We start from the raw sequence: 14,986 nt of genomic DNA on the forward strand, positions 1-14,986 counted from the left end.
TACACGGAAGTTAATACAAATCAATCGATTCCTTTGCTTTTATAAAACTTTACTATATGGTAAAGTAGTGTAAAAACTTTTTATACTACTTTACCATAATTTACCATAATTTTATTAAAGAGCACAAGCATATTTATTTATTTACTCTTAAATTTAATTCTCTCTTAAATTCGCCTATTCATAACACTTTCTTCATGCTCATCTGTTCAAGTTATCATTTTTATTTCTTTTTAAATATCTTTTATTATTTTATCTTATTCTATGTAATTAAATAATATTGTTCCATTCTGTTTTAGGCAATTTTGTGTTTTTAAGTGCATTATGTATTATACTATATATTGCAAATTATCCATATTATATGTATAATAATTGTATTTTTAAGTCCTCTTGGAACTATTCTGTGAGCTATGTTTAAAATAAATAAATAAAATAATTTTTTTTTCAAAAATTCAAAGCTCTAGTAAACAAGCACAAGCATCTTCTGTTCATCTGCCCTATAAAATTGATTCGTAACTAATTTAATAAAATAAAAAAGAATTTTATAATTGAATGCTTAACGTCAATACTAACCAATCGATGCATTAGCATTCATAAAATTCGATTAAAATCAAAAATATGAACACAAGGAAAATTAAACAAAATTCAAAAAGTCTGTTAATTTTAGGAAAGCCAACTATTAAATATGAACTGAATATCTTGTCTCATAAAAATGGGATCCCAGTAACACATAAAATACTTTGCCATGTTCTGATGTTGTTTATATAGCAAATAATTATTCTATAAAAATCAGTTGCATCGCTCGTTTGTTAGTAACCAAAAATTATTGAATGTAGAAAAAAGTCAATATTGCCCTAGATTAGCAAAACGTTCTATTTTTCGCACCAACTCTCGCGCTAATGGTCGAATAATTCGTTCCCGGCCGCGGTCTTGTCGGTTGTGTTGTACAAGTTGTTGGCAATAAGCAACGGGTACACAGGGATAGAACACGGACCCGCCAACTTGTACACGGTTATATCCAAACATGGTCAAACATGGTCGTTAACACAAAAGTCGTTAAACAACTATACATACAACAGATCCTGACGATGAGGAGGTGAGGAGGTGAGGAGGTGAGGCGGTGCAATGAACCGCCACTAATACTAGTTTTAGTAATTATTAGAACATAATTTATCGCCCGAGATCGATGTGTAAATGGTCAGTAATTGAAACACCGGATACATAAACTTAACATCGAATTGCTAAAGCCATTATATTGTTCAACTCGTTTTTCTCTTTGTGTCAGTCACTGATCGTTATGTTATGAAGGTGTTGATGAAATTAATTCTGTTCACGATGAAATCAAATCAAAATTGGTTTCAATCACTAAAAATGTAATGATAAATTTTCACCAGGTAGAGTTGGGACAACTGTTTGGGTTGCCATCTACAAAATGCCGAGGTAGTTTGTGAAAATTCATCACTAAAGCTTAAAAAACCCTTAAGTTCTGACTGCTGGTCAAATAAAATAAAATAAAAAATGGTTTATCGAGCTGGCGGCTGAGACACATGTTCCAGAGACTACTGGTTCGATTTTACACCTCGACCAGCTTTATATCAAGCAGTGTAACCAATTTTCACTTAAGATTATGATCTCAAATGTAATACAAAATGAAAACCTTTCAGATTAATGGTACTAAAACAAATTAAAAATAGTAATTAAGTATAGTATCACATTTAGAAACTACTGTTGTCATCTAATGGCCATCTGTTAAATTACCAAACCATTTACAGTCTTCATATAAAAATTCAGATAAAATAAGAATATGATTCACGTTAAAATATCGTCACAATTAGCAAATAAGAGACTAATTTGTTGGCATCTAATGGAAATTATATTAAAACCAAAATAAAAAAACTATTGGAGAGTCGCCTTCTAAATAGGGTAAGGCTTTTAAAAATGTATGGACTTTGAGTAAGTAAGCGATCAATAATTAAAAATATATAATTAATAACATTCTTAAAATTATCGCAAATATAATTGTTTTCTTTAAGCTCTCTTTTCTTTTAGGACCAACCGCAATTAACATAGCGTGTAAATACAAATACCGAATCCTAAATACCAATAGTGATTTCCATAACTAATACTAAGTATCATTATTTCATGCTGAGATATTTCATTATTAAATACCACAAGTCCATACTAATGCTGATACTTAATTATATCAAATTATCATTCATTATTCATTTCCATTAATTAACTTTGTCGTTATCTTCCAATTGTGCAACACTAAATTAATGAACTGCGCTGCTGCTGGCTGATGCAGTAATCCGAGTTGCCACATCGCATCGCAAGTAATGGCTGAATGATCAATCACATTTCGTATTAGAATTGAATACCAGCAAAAAGAGATAATTATAAATAAACGTCAGGTTTAGAGAGAGATCTTGAGTAGATTTTACTGCTATCTAAAAACATCTAGAAGTTTTTATCTTACAAAGCAGAAAAATATACCCACTTGTGATCTCACCATGAATCTGAAGTAGATCAAACAAGAAAGATGCATTTTTTATCAAATATCTGCAAACATAAGCTGTTAGTTTCTTTGACATGTTAATTGAATAATACATCTTACGTTATCCAATCAATATTCAACATCATTTACAAACACTAACAATTATCAAATTGAAATCTTACAATATTATTTTAGTTTCCACCAGCCTGGTGTCTATTTTATTCAACTGAGCAATGTATTAGTATTATGCAGTATCTTGACATTTCGTAAGTGTTAATTAAATAACACCGTACGAGCAGAGTGTATTAAAAGTCAATCAAAATACTTTGGGTTCATCATTTTCGTCAGCGAAGAGAATTGTAGCCTGAGAGCTTAATGAGAAAAGCATTGTGTAATTATATACGTGAAGAATAAATGATACGTAAGATGAAATTAAGATGTAGAAGCGAGAGCTGAGAAAGCTATTATTTATATTGCCATTATAGTATATCAATTTGAATAATACATGTATACATATTATAAGTACTTAAACTTATAAAATGTTTCTACTATTAATCTGAGCCTAAATATCTACAGATACAACATAATGCATATCAATAAATTAAATAGGCGTAATAATACCCGGAACAATATGATTCATTAAACGTATTATATTTTATAGCAACCAACATATAATTAATATCGTTAAAGAGCCCCATCGATCATCAAAACCCCAAAAAGCAATTATCAAAGCTGATAAACATCGATGCACTTTAACAATAATCGCGGCGTACGCCCCCTCGGACCAATAATAATTTATGAATGAAAGTTCCATGTTTACAATTTCATACCCGATGGGATAATGTAAATAACAAACAATGCTCGCAAACATACCGCGAACGATAAATATCCCCGACGCATATAAATAAGGGTAGGAGACCATGATCCCCACGAAATATGAAAAATAAATTTCAATAAAAGACTTTCACTACGGCTAAATCTCTGCTGTCGATGGTATAAGGAAGAATAAGGAGAAAAATATTACTATTAAATAATACAGCTAACATTCAACTTTCATAATGGACAAAATATAACTGTGGGCTTTTTTCAGCTAATACATATATTTATAGAGTTAAGTTGTACATTATAAGCCAATATAATTACTATACGTGGATAGTTGTAAAAGTATCAGAAATAAAAAAAAATCTTGCCCTTTTTTGCTGAAATCCAAAAATGTCATACACCAACTTCCTACAATTTTCCAAATCTTGTATAAAAAATTAATACAAAAAATGAAAGATTCAAAAAAATTTAAACGCGTTGGTTAAATGCTACTATCGTGCTTAGATTATGCAACAAATTACAAATTACATATTCATATATCGTATACCAAAATCTTATCTACCAAACTCTAAAACTTTTTTTTACCAATTGTTTAGTATAAACAAGAACCTTAGAATTTCATCAGATTACCAGCCAACTTACTTCCCAAGAGAGAAATTTTTACTAATAAAAGTTTTTTATTTAGGCCATCTTTCTAATCTTCTATTCATCATCATTTTTGTTTAAATTTTTTATAAGTGGATTAAGGTAGTTACTTGTTATTTAGTGGTGCTCTATTCTTACAGGACAACTTTTAACAACCTGTTTAATACAAAAGTCAGTGAAAAACATAGTTGGTCTTAATATTTTACATAATCCGCCGTGCCAGTTTTTGAAAAATAATCTATCATTACCAATGATCATGTGTACATGCCCGCTGCACATTTACATTTTATTTGCAACATTTAATACCGACAAGCTCGCTCATACGAACGCGCCGTGGCAAACTATTAATTATAATTATTCAACAACGTAATTAATATAGTTGTTCCGCTATCCATTATGAATTTCCAACCGCGAGCTCTATAATTTTGCTGCGTTTACCAGGTAAGTAATTGTGAAAATGGATTCAACGTTAATTTATATTTTTAGAGTTATTATCTTTGCATTGTGATGCTGATGATACTGAAATCTCGGATTAATTAAACTTAGAAATGGCTGAGAATTTCACTTTAGTCATGTCCAATATTAAAGTCTGCCAAGCAAAAAATAACGATACTTGTATAATTAGATGTAACGTCTATTTGTTATTCATTATACAAACATATCATGGCAAATGATTGATTACTTAAATCTAATGATGTAAACAAATTTAACTCAAATGTATAAAAAACACAGACACCGTGCTAAATTTTCAAAGCCCGCCAAACCCAAAAAAAAAACTAGACGAGTAGAACAAGGTCACACAAGTGCATAATAAACTATTTGTATTATATAAAAAAACGTGTTAACATAATTCAATTATTATATAAATTGATATAAAATTTGATAAAAATCTGGATTAAAACGATCCTGTTTGTATAAAGTATATATACATCTGTACGTACCTGTGTTTTTTTAGCGTGTTTAAATAACAAAGAAAACATAACATACGCCCATAAAAACGTCATAATTTTTATGATTGATTCTTGAACAATGATCCGACAATACAATAGCGATAGCCCAATTCATTATGTATTCAACGTGATAAAAGAGAGAGAATGCTTCGACAATAAAAATATTACTATGTATTTATTGTAATATTCAATTCAATGTCAATTAATGTTGACTGCCGTAAAATGATTTTGCTTATCTGACAGATTTTTTTTATTTATTATTTGTTGAGTGTTTTGTACAACTATAAAGTATCCACTTAAGTATTATCAGCTGTACACAGTAATTTCGAGAATGTTTTATTCGTATACTATTAAATCGTAAATTGTTACAACAAGAATATATGTTTAGTATAAATATATCCCTGTCGCTATCAAGGCGCGCGATGGAAAACCAATGTACCAATTACATACGAACGAGTTGCCTTAGGCAATAAACAATATGACAAGACATGTTCCACGCAAATATGTCAGATTATATTCTAAAGACCATTAGTTTATTTTATGTTATGCTACATATTGCATAGTTGAAACATAAATATGGTAATTACCATTTGACATGTATGTAATCAATGGCTAATTAAAATGTACAAGATTTATTTATTTATTGCAGAAATATGTACATATTTTAATTCAAGTCATTTTTATGACAACTCACGTAATAGATGATTACAACGCAAACATATCAATTCTTGATCCATTTGACACGCATAAACCACATATATCGTGCTGGTAATAGACTTTGGGAGTTCCGTCATTGTCTCTATGGATAATTAGCCGAGCAGTTTGTCCGCCTGCGGTGCCGAGTGCCGTCTCGGTTGAGACAAAGGCAAAGCTCGCCCAACGGCTACCGGTTATGCCGTCGCGTCGCGTCGTTTGCCTTTATGTATTATACTATATTACACAAAGAGCGTAATAGGTAGTCGTAGGGCATAGGGCAGACAAATTTAGACAGAAGTAATATGAAGAATTCCAAAATATTTTAATCGCATTACTGCATAAAGGAGCATTAACAGAAGAAATATTTAATCTAAAATTTAAAAAAGTCTCCAATACGTGTCTATAAGTCTATAAATTAAAAACATTGCCGTAGCAATTTATCTTGCAGCATAATCTGCTTCAACCTTCAATACATTTGGCCCAGCGAGGTCCTCCAAGTTTTTCAATCCATCCAAAAATTACGTTTTTCCGAGAGCTGCAAAGTACCTAGCCCGAAATTTTGGTGTGGGGCTACGTACTTTTTGCATGCATATTACATGAATTTATGTGATGAGTCTGATTTTTAGTAAAACAATGTTCAGAATAGAGTTAATTGGCGAACTCATATAAAAAAGAGACAACAGCTTGAGATAAAAACCAAAAAGCTTTACTGGTTACTAGGGACTAAATCCAAACTAAGCTCATACAATAAGCTACTTTTATATAAATCTTTATTCAAACCAATTTGGTGTTATGGTATACAAATGTGGGGCAGTGCTCATAAGACTAATATAGAAATTATACAGAAATTTCAAAACAAATTTTTGAAAATTGCCTTAGGAGCTCCAAAATATGTTCCCAACTGGTTGATTCATGCCGACACGAATACATCTACCATAAATGAAATAATAACAAAAACAGCTCACAAGTATAGAAACAAGCTAATCAGTCACCCAAATTTATTAGCAAACTCATTGATAACAGGGAACTATCCAAGAAGATTGAAAAGAAAAGCGCCACTAGATTTAAGCAATCAACACTCCTGACAAAAATGGAAATAACTTAATCATTATTTATAAGCAATTATTCAATAACTAAATAGTTAAAATTATATAATTATCAATAAAATATTGTGAATTTTATATCGAATGGAAAAACAACTACTGAATTGTTTTTTCCAACATGCCCTTGTAGTATACAATGTCCATTTTCGGCCGACTATTGTAAATTCATCAAATTTTTTGAATGTCCTTTACTGGACAGTTGTAAATAAAAGAGATAATAAAAAAATATGTTGTGTTATTAAAAATATAAATATTAATTAATAAAATTGTACTGACATTCTTGTCAAAAACCGTTAATTACCCACTTATTTCATTTAGATACTTTTATATTTTTCTCTTTTCTTAACTATTATATTTTTATTTTTATTTTACTCATCACATTTTTCCTGTTTGTGGTTTTATATTATAGTTCTAGTGGATTCTCCATTGAGCGAATTAATTAACATCCGATCATTATGTTCCACCTTACTTCTCATGTATTGTTAACAATTTCTGCTTATTGTTTTCATAGGCAGATTACAGAACAATTACACTAGTGTAAGAAACAATGCCATTGAATTAAAGAAATCAAACATTCAGCAGCATGAATGAACTATTTATTGTCAACAGTATCAAATAATGCAAAAAAAAACTTTTATTCACAGTATTTGGTAAGTATTAGAAACAAAATTGTGTATTGTGTATTGTGCATTTTGTGTCCATAACCTCGGACTAGGAGGTTTTGCAGACCGATACATGGAAACAGTGCGAGAGCAAGGCGAGAACGATTACTAATTAAATTATGTACAAAACAACTGCACAAACTGCAGTCGTCAGCCGCAAAGCGAAACTCAAAGCTACCGAGTTGGCCAGCACGGAAGTGATTCTGTTCTGGATCTACCAACTTGTACACTGGTAATTGAATAAGCGGAATGGACGGAAAGTTAGTTGGTCAGTTTTCCAAGTGATGAAATTGTTGATGATTTGAAATAAACGATTTAATTGGAAAGGAAATGTAACAATGAAAACACGAGTGGATTATCTTAAAATTTGTTAACTATTTAATTGTAGAGTCGGTCCAGAGACGAGAGGATCCAGTTGCCTAGAAACACACAAAAAATTTAATAATTTTTGCTTGATTTGCAAAAGCTATAGTCGAAATTTCATACAAAGAAATAAATGGCCATCTAGACTTAAAAAACGTAATAAAGAAGTTCCGCAATAATCACCAAAGGTGTAGTAAAATTGACAAGATTATAAATAGTAGTAAAAAAAGTTAAAACATAAAACTAAATGTTTTGAGAAATCGTGCATATTCGTGTATTTTATGTATACAGAACTTCTATAGTGGTATCTAAAGAAAATATCCCTAATATATAAGTATTTAAACGTGATACCACTGGTTCAGTAATTTTACCTCATGATATTCTACTAGCCAATATTAATTCCCAAAACCTAAACTTTACACCGCCAGTATCAAGGCATTTTTATTTGCGTTTATATACGTAATTTGTATTACTTTATTACCCCATATAATGTACAACAAACACTCGTAGTAGAGAAAGGTGGGTAAATTTATTTATTCCCCGGGCGTATATAGCATGTGTAACTGTAATTTTTTCGACGTCTCTGGTGGCGGTTTACAGCGCGGACCGCCGCCTCGCCGAAGAGTAATAGTTATGCATTTCGTAGTCGGATGTGATTGTTTTATTTAATTTTTGTTTTGTATTTTGCATTGTGTATTGTGTGTTGTATGTTTCGTTCTCTTGCGAGGAGGTCTAGTTGCACTTATTCCATTTAATGGTCTCGCGTTTGCGAATCGTTTAGCGCAACGCGTTGTGTATAATAAAAGAGAAAACAAACGATGCACAATGGTCACCTGAACTATTGGATAAAGAATGAAATTGTTTATATAATCTTCTATAGTGAGTGGTTACAATTTATTTGAACAAAATCTAAACTTGATCAATTCCTATTTATATTAAAGCTGCTTGCTTCTCAAAATCTTCGATAACTATTCATTGCCAACTTTTTTTCACTATATTACCTCAATGCAATGAACATTCCAAAGCATAGTTATGAAAGCAAATTTCATACACCTCCACATTATGCGCTTCAGTAAACTTGCAACGATGCATGAATTGTTAATAAAAAAATGTGAAAAGTCGTACGTCACGGCGGATGTAAATCTTTGTATTAATAAGGTAAAAATAAAGCACAGATCAAGGTTAAAAAGTGTTAGCTGAGATTCTAGAAGGTACCCCTATAAATGTAAACATTGATAGAAATAATATTTTATTTTATTTTCAATTTTAATTGCTCCACCGTACAATGAAGTGTACCAACGCCAAATCTACATATAGTACTGTATTTAAAAAAAAGTCTTTGCAAAAACACTATGCTAAAAGTATATCAAAATTGTAAATGCAATAAGTAAGTTTTATTATTAAAATTTCAGTCGAATAAGTATTTCATATGAAAAATGTTCCATTTCCAAGGCAAAATATCTCGTTATTGGTTTTTGAAGAACTATTTTCGTTCCAAAGGGCATGCATGCGCAAATGCAACAGAACTCCAATATATCGTGTAACCGACAATATGTGCTTGCTTATTGCGCACGTCATTTTATTTTCTTGTTGCTTTAAAAGCAATAAAAACGATTATGAAAGAAATACAGGGGTTTGCGGATGGTCCAAATAAAGGAATAGAAAGCATATCCGACATATGTGCTGCTGTATATTTATATGTTCAAACATATGAAAGCTTTATATATTTATATGCTGCAAGTTGCGAGGAATACTGGATCATGTTATAACATACACATTGTGGAAAAATGTGAATAGATTTTCTGTATCAGATAGGAAATAAATAATTGTATCTACTGATTTTAATGAAATTAATCAAATAAAATAAAGAAACATTGAGTCACCAAAACATGTACACTATATTTATATTCATCCCTAGTATCTGCCTTCATTTCACATCGTCACATATGCGGTTTTGGTAGCAAACGAAATATACCAAAAACAAAAGGATAAACAAAAACGAGGCGCCCATACAAATAATTCCATAAAGCAAACAGCAAAAACTGAATAAAGAATATGTGTGTATAGAACAACATGTATTTACCTACCTACTGCATGCATGACATGGTGAAATGAAACTAGAACAAATATGAGAATTTCCGACGGGCTGGAACAAAGCATTCTTATTTCACAACGAATATATGGCAATATGAAATTTCTATGCTTGTCAAACGGTATTAATATAAAACTGTTGGGCCAACTCTTGGATAAAATAGATATGTTTATGTTGAGAAATCGTACGAGTTGGTAGTCACAAATTGTCAAAAAGCTATGTCGAAGGCTAATCGATCCAGCATTTTACACAAATATTAACTTCTAGAACCCAACCTCCAAATGGCACAAGCGTCATAATAAAACTTTAGTTAGATTTCATGGATATGCTACACAAGTGGTAAATTGTGGGACCTATGATAACAGATACGTGAATTCAAAAGTTTCAATAAAGAAAGATTTATAATAAGCTACATTGCTTCCAAAAAGCGCTTGAGAGAGTATTGAAGTAATGATATGTATCACTGCAAAGTGCCATGTTCTAACTATACAGTTTATATGACCGGTTCTACCGAGAAATCTTTATGCTTCACTACCGGCGCATATATGTTTATTTTGTTTCAGCAGTTTTCTTTTTTATTTTTAGTGCAGATACTGCTTTGCTTGTACAAGCAACGTGGCAATTTTACGACAGGTTATTACCAACTGGGCGTTACACTTGTGTTTACGGCCCGAGAACAATTTCAGTTTAAATCGCTTTTTTTATCACCGATAATCTATTGCTTGTGTTGTTAGTACGTTTCAACTTTAATAGCATATACTAAAATCGTTTCCATCAATGTTTATTAATAAACATACTAAGTTATAAATAATATAAGCCGTGAACCGTGTAAATTTCTTGTGCATTTGAATTCCACAAATGTACGTGATGATACTCTCAAGGTAATGAAGATGGCATTTCATTTTCTTATTTGAATTGCAAACATTCGCTTTGCGTACATTGCAAATGATTACAAAATTAACACTTGTACAAACGACTTGATAAAATATTACATTGTTGAAGGTTTTATTTAATGCGAACAGTGGCGGATTAAGCTTTTTGCCGCCCTAGGCCCTATCTGATCAGGCGCCCTTTTTAACAGACAGTTTTTTACTTTTTTTAATTAAACTATAATTTTATTCTAAATTACTTAAATACAACTTTTAACTTTGCGTAAAGTACTCGTAAGTGATAGTAATCGCAAAAGATCGAAAATGAAAATTTTTGCATATTTTTACGTTTCAGACATTTCTAAACAGTTTGGCATACCTTAAAAAAAATTGATGTGTGTGTATGTATGTATGTTTCATTCTCATAGATAAGAAAGGTCTGATTAGTTTTTTGCTAAGACAGGTTTAGCCGGGAAATACAGAACAAAAGTGCAAAAATTGCAATTCAGTTTTTGAAAGAACCGAGAGGCTGGTTTTACTTAAATAAAAAAAATTACTTGTACTAAAGGAATGAATAATTACCTAAATTTTTGGGAAGGCAGGTTTAACGGTCGACCGTCAAAAATTCGTCAAAGTTTTAGCTCACAATTTTAAGTCGATTTTAAAAATTCAAAAACCATTCGAAAAATTCAAGTTTTTTTTTAAATTCTGAAATAATTCGATTATTTGAAAATTTTAGATAATTTAATTTTCTCAAAATTTTGAAACCAGTGGACTTGCCTTTTCGGAAAACTAATCATTTCTTCATATCACTAAAATACCACGAACAAAATATTTTTTGAGTCATTCCAATCGAATGATCTGTACTCTCAAAACCTTCATGACCACTTTTGCACCTTCTGCGCTCTGTATCTCCAAAAATGCTAAACCTGCCTTTGGCATAAACAGTACGCCTCTCAGTCAAAGCCAAGCGAATATTTTTTGATTCATTCATGGCGATTGATGCTTGCAAAGGACATTTAAACTATCTAAGAAGTAAACTTTGAAAATTAAAAATCTTGGTACGGAATGATTCAAAATAATAAAGACAAAATTTGTAAAATTAATAATTTTTTTATAAAAAATCTAATAATACGATGTCAATGATCATTTTTTATCACCGAATAACACCTTTTTGGATTACCAAAAACGCTGATCATGCTCTCGCAAAATTTTCGATATTTCTTATTTCGTCATACAAGTAAAAAGTGTCTTGAATTATTCAAATCGGACGCTCCGTTTTTGAAAAATTGAATTAGCATTTTTTTTAACTCTTTGCTCCCTATTCCGAAACTGTGTCTTTGCAAAAAACTAATCAGCACGTCTTCCCGAATGCCAATTGGCAAAAAATTGTAACCGCATAAACACATGCATACATCCATTTTTTCTAAGGCATGTCAAAATGTTCAGGAGAACTTGAAGCGTAGAGATATATAAACAATTTTATTTACGATTTTTTAAGATTATTATAACTTAGCCTTCCTGAAGTTGAAAAAAATGCCAATTGGAGGAAGCATACCAAATTGTCAGATATTTTAGTTTAAGATTCAATTTATCCTACAGGAATATTTAAAAAAAATATATTTACACATACAAAAAAATGACATAAATTAATAATAATAATGAATATATTATGTTAATACCCATTGTTTGATTTAATACCGAAAATAAAACTAGAAAAAATCGAACAGTTTTTAAAGCGTTTTAATTATAAGATTCTCCTGAACAAAATACAAAAAAGGAACAGTTTTTCACAAAAAAGGAACAGTTTTTCAATATTTCTTCAAAAAATCTTATCAGTTTGATAATTATTATATTAAATATGTTACATCAAGAAAATATCAATGCGGCACCCACGAATAATAAATTTGATTAGAAAAACGCATTACGTTCTATTTCATCGAAAATGATCTCTAAAATTTACAAAAAAAAAAATCAGGATCTATCCTTAAAATGAATTGTCGTGTCATTTCATCGAGTTTAAAAGTTTTACATTTTGAAAAATTTGCCGCCCCCTAAATTATGCCGCCCTAGGCCCGGGCCTCACGGGCCTATGGGGTAATCCAGCACTGAATGCGAATGGTGTAATATTGCAATACAACAATCCATGACCGTTGTGCAGAAATGGATAATATAAAAATAATCTGATTCTTTGAACTATTCAGTGATTCAATTTTGTTCAAACTTATATTTCTTCAGTGACATTCTGGCCAGCCTTTATCAAAATTCCGCATTTTTCAAATAGTTCATAATAAGCACAAAAAATTCTAGTAAAATACGCTCCATTGTGTATAAGTTTAATTAGAAAAAATCTATTGAAATTCAACTCACATATCTTCCTTTTATGGAATCAACAATGCTCTAAGTCATCGAGATATTTATTATTACATTTGAACGAATGTGCTTTTAGAATCAGAAAGCGTCACGAAGTGAATACAAAGTATGAATGAACATGAACGAAATGCAATTTAATACGCGTGGAATTTATTAAAATGAATATTAAGAGAATTTTGACGTCACATCCTCGAATGCCAAGAAAAGTATTAAAATATTTAAATAATTTGGTAAACAAAATGGTTGGAAACGGAAAAGTAAATAACTAAGTACTCTATCGAATTTTGTCTAACATGTTAATAATAAAAGGACCAATTTGAAAAAATAGTGCATCCTGTAAGTTATTCCAGGGTTTCTTATCCCTGATCTGTTCAATTTAAACCAACACCCATATCATTCTTAACTTACAAACCATCATAGATGTACGAGCATTCACAAGAATACTTGCTCATTGATATAATTATCGTAATAACACACAATCGTACATGTATGAAAAACAATACAACGACTGCACGCCAATGTACTTGAATAACTTCTGCCTGTGTATACTTTTTGTATTTATCATTATTACATCTCTATGTACTATTATGCTAATGCACGACCGCCGCATCGACTCCACAAAGGAGAACGCTGCGTTTTGCGGTCACGTCATGGCAAATCTCATAGAATTACCGCACATTGATTACATTGAGCGAGCAAAAAGAAGATTTTCTTTCAATCATGTGGAAAACACGAGTGGAGATGGCCATTTCTGCCAACGTGGGGACCAGGAGACGGCGCAGATGAAAGGTATCAACTCTGCAATGCGAAGGAATGGTGGAGCGAGTGGTGTACCACATAATATACATATCAGCAGCGAATAAAGAATAAAATCCAATTTTATAATTCAGTCGGACTTCAATAATATTTAATTAGCCAGTTCATTAAATTATGTCCATTAAAGAAATTAATAAATAGATAAATAGATGTTTGATTATATTTTCATACCATCTACTGCAAAGTGGAAGATTTATTCCTTGAACAAACATAAGATGCCTGGCATTAAAAATGAGCCATTCTCAATGTTATGAATATAACAAAGCAATATAGTGCCATTATAATTGATTGTGGTTTCGCATAATTCTGGTTCACAGCAAACTGCTAGAATAAATTTATATATGGCAGTATTTTTACTTGCAGGTCCTTTGGTCATTTATTATTGAGTCTTCTCGTTTTGGTTCACTTTGCTGACGATTTGCCTGTTGACCGGGCGTGTGCTATCTATAATTTCATATGTTTATATTTTATTGATACCAAATGAATGAAAAACTATGAAATATATTGCAAGGGATATGCACCCATTCGTAATAATAAATAATATTATAAACCACTATATAACGGTCAGAATACAAACGACGTGAACTCTTAGTGAATCATATGTACTACATTGTATGCTCAATATATCCTTGAGAAGCCCAGCAAGCGTTGATAAAATTCTTTTCTGAACCACAAAATACGCAGTAACAACTAAGTAAAGCATTGTGTTGCACTATGCAATGACATTGAACAAGTTTAGTTCTCTATAAAGAATGAGCTCAGCAGTACTTTTGTTATCAATGGAGTCGTATTTAAGTTCAGTTGTTAAGTGAAGTTATATGTAAAGTGTACAAGAAATCATAAAATTTAACAAATACATTCGACGTCTTCATCTGCTTTTACTGATCAGCCTCCACAGATTGGTAACAGCTTTGTTTAGCAGCAGTTTTTTTTGCTGCAAATCGTGGGCATCATCGGTGGACCTTCTACACAGAAAGGGGTGTCATCGGTGGTTCCAGCAGAATAATATATTAATTATTAACATTTTTGAAGTGCAAAAAAGCACAAAAGTACAAGTTTAATAGTCGATCAAAAATAAACGCCTCATCCGCACATTTCTGAAGA

The sequence above is a fragment of the Ctenocephalides felis genome, unplaced genomic scaffold, assembly GCF_003426905.1.
Source record: "Ctenocephalides felis isolate EL2017-DRISC unplaced genomic scaffold, ASM342690v1 CF-g0.4_SCAFFOLD_00845, whole genome shotgun sequence".
In the NCBI taxonomy this organism is placed as follows: domain Eukaryota; kingdom Metazoa; phylum Arthropoda; class Insecta; order Siphonaptera; family Pulicidae; genus Ctenocephalides; species Ctenocephalides felis.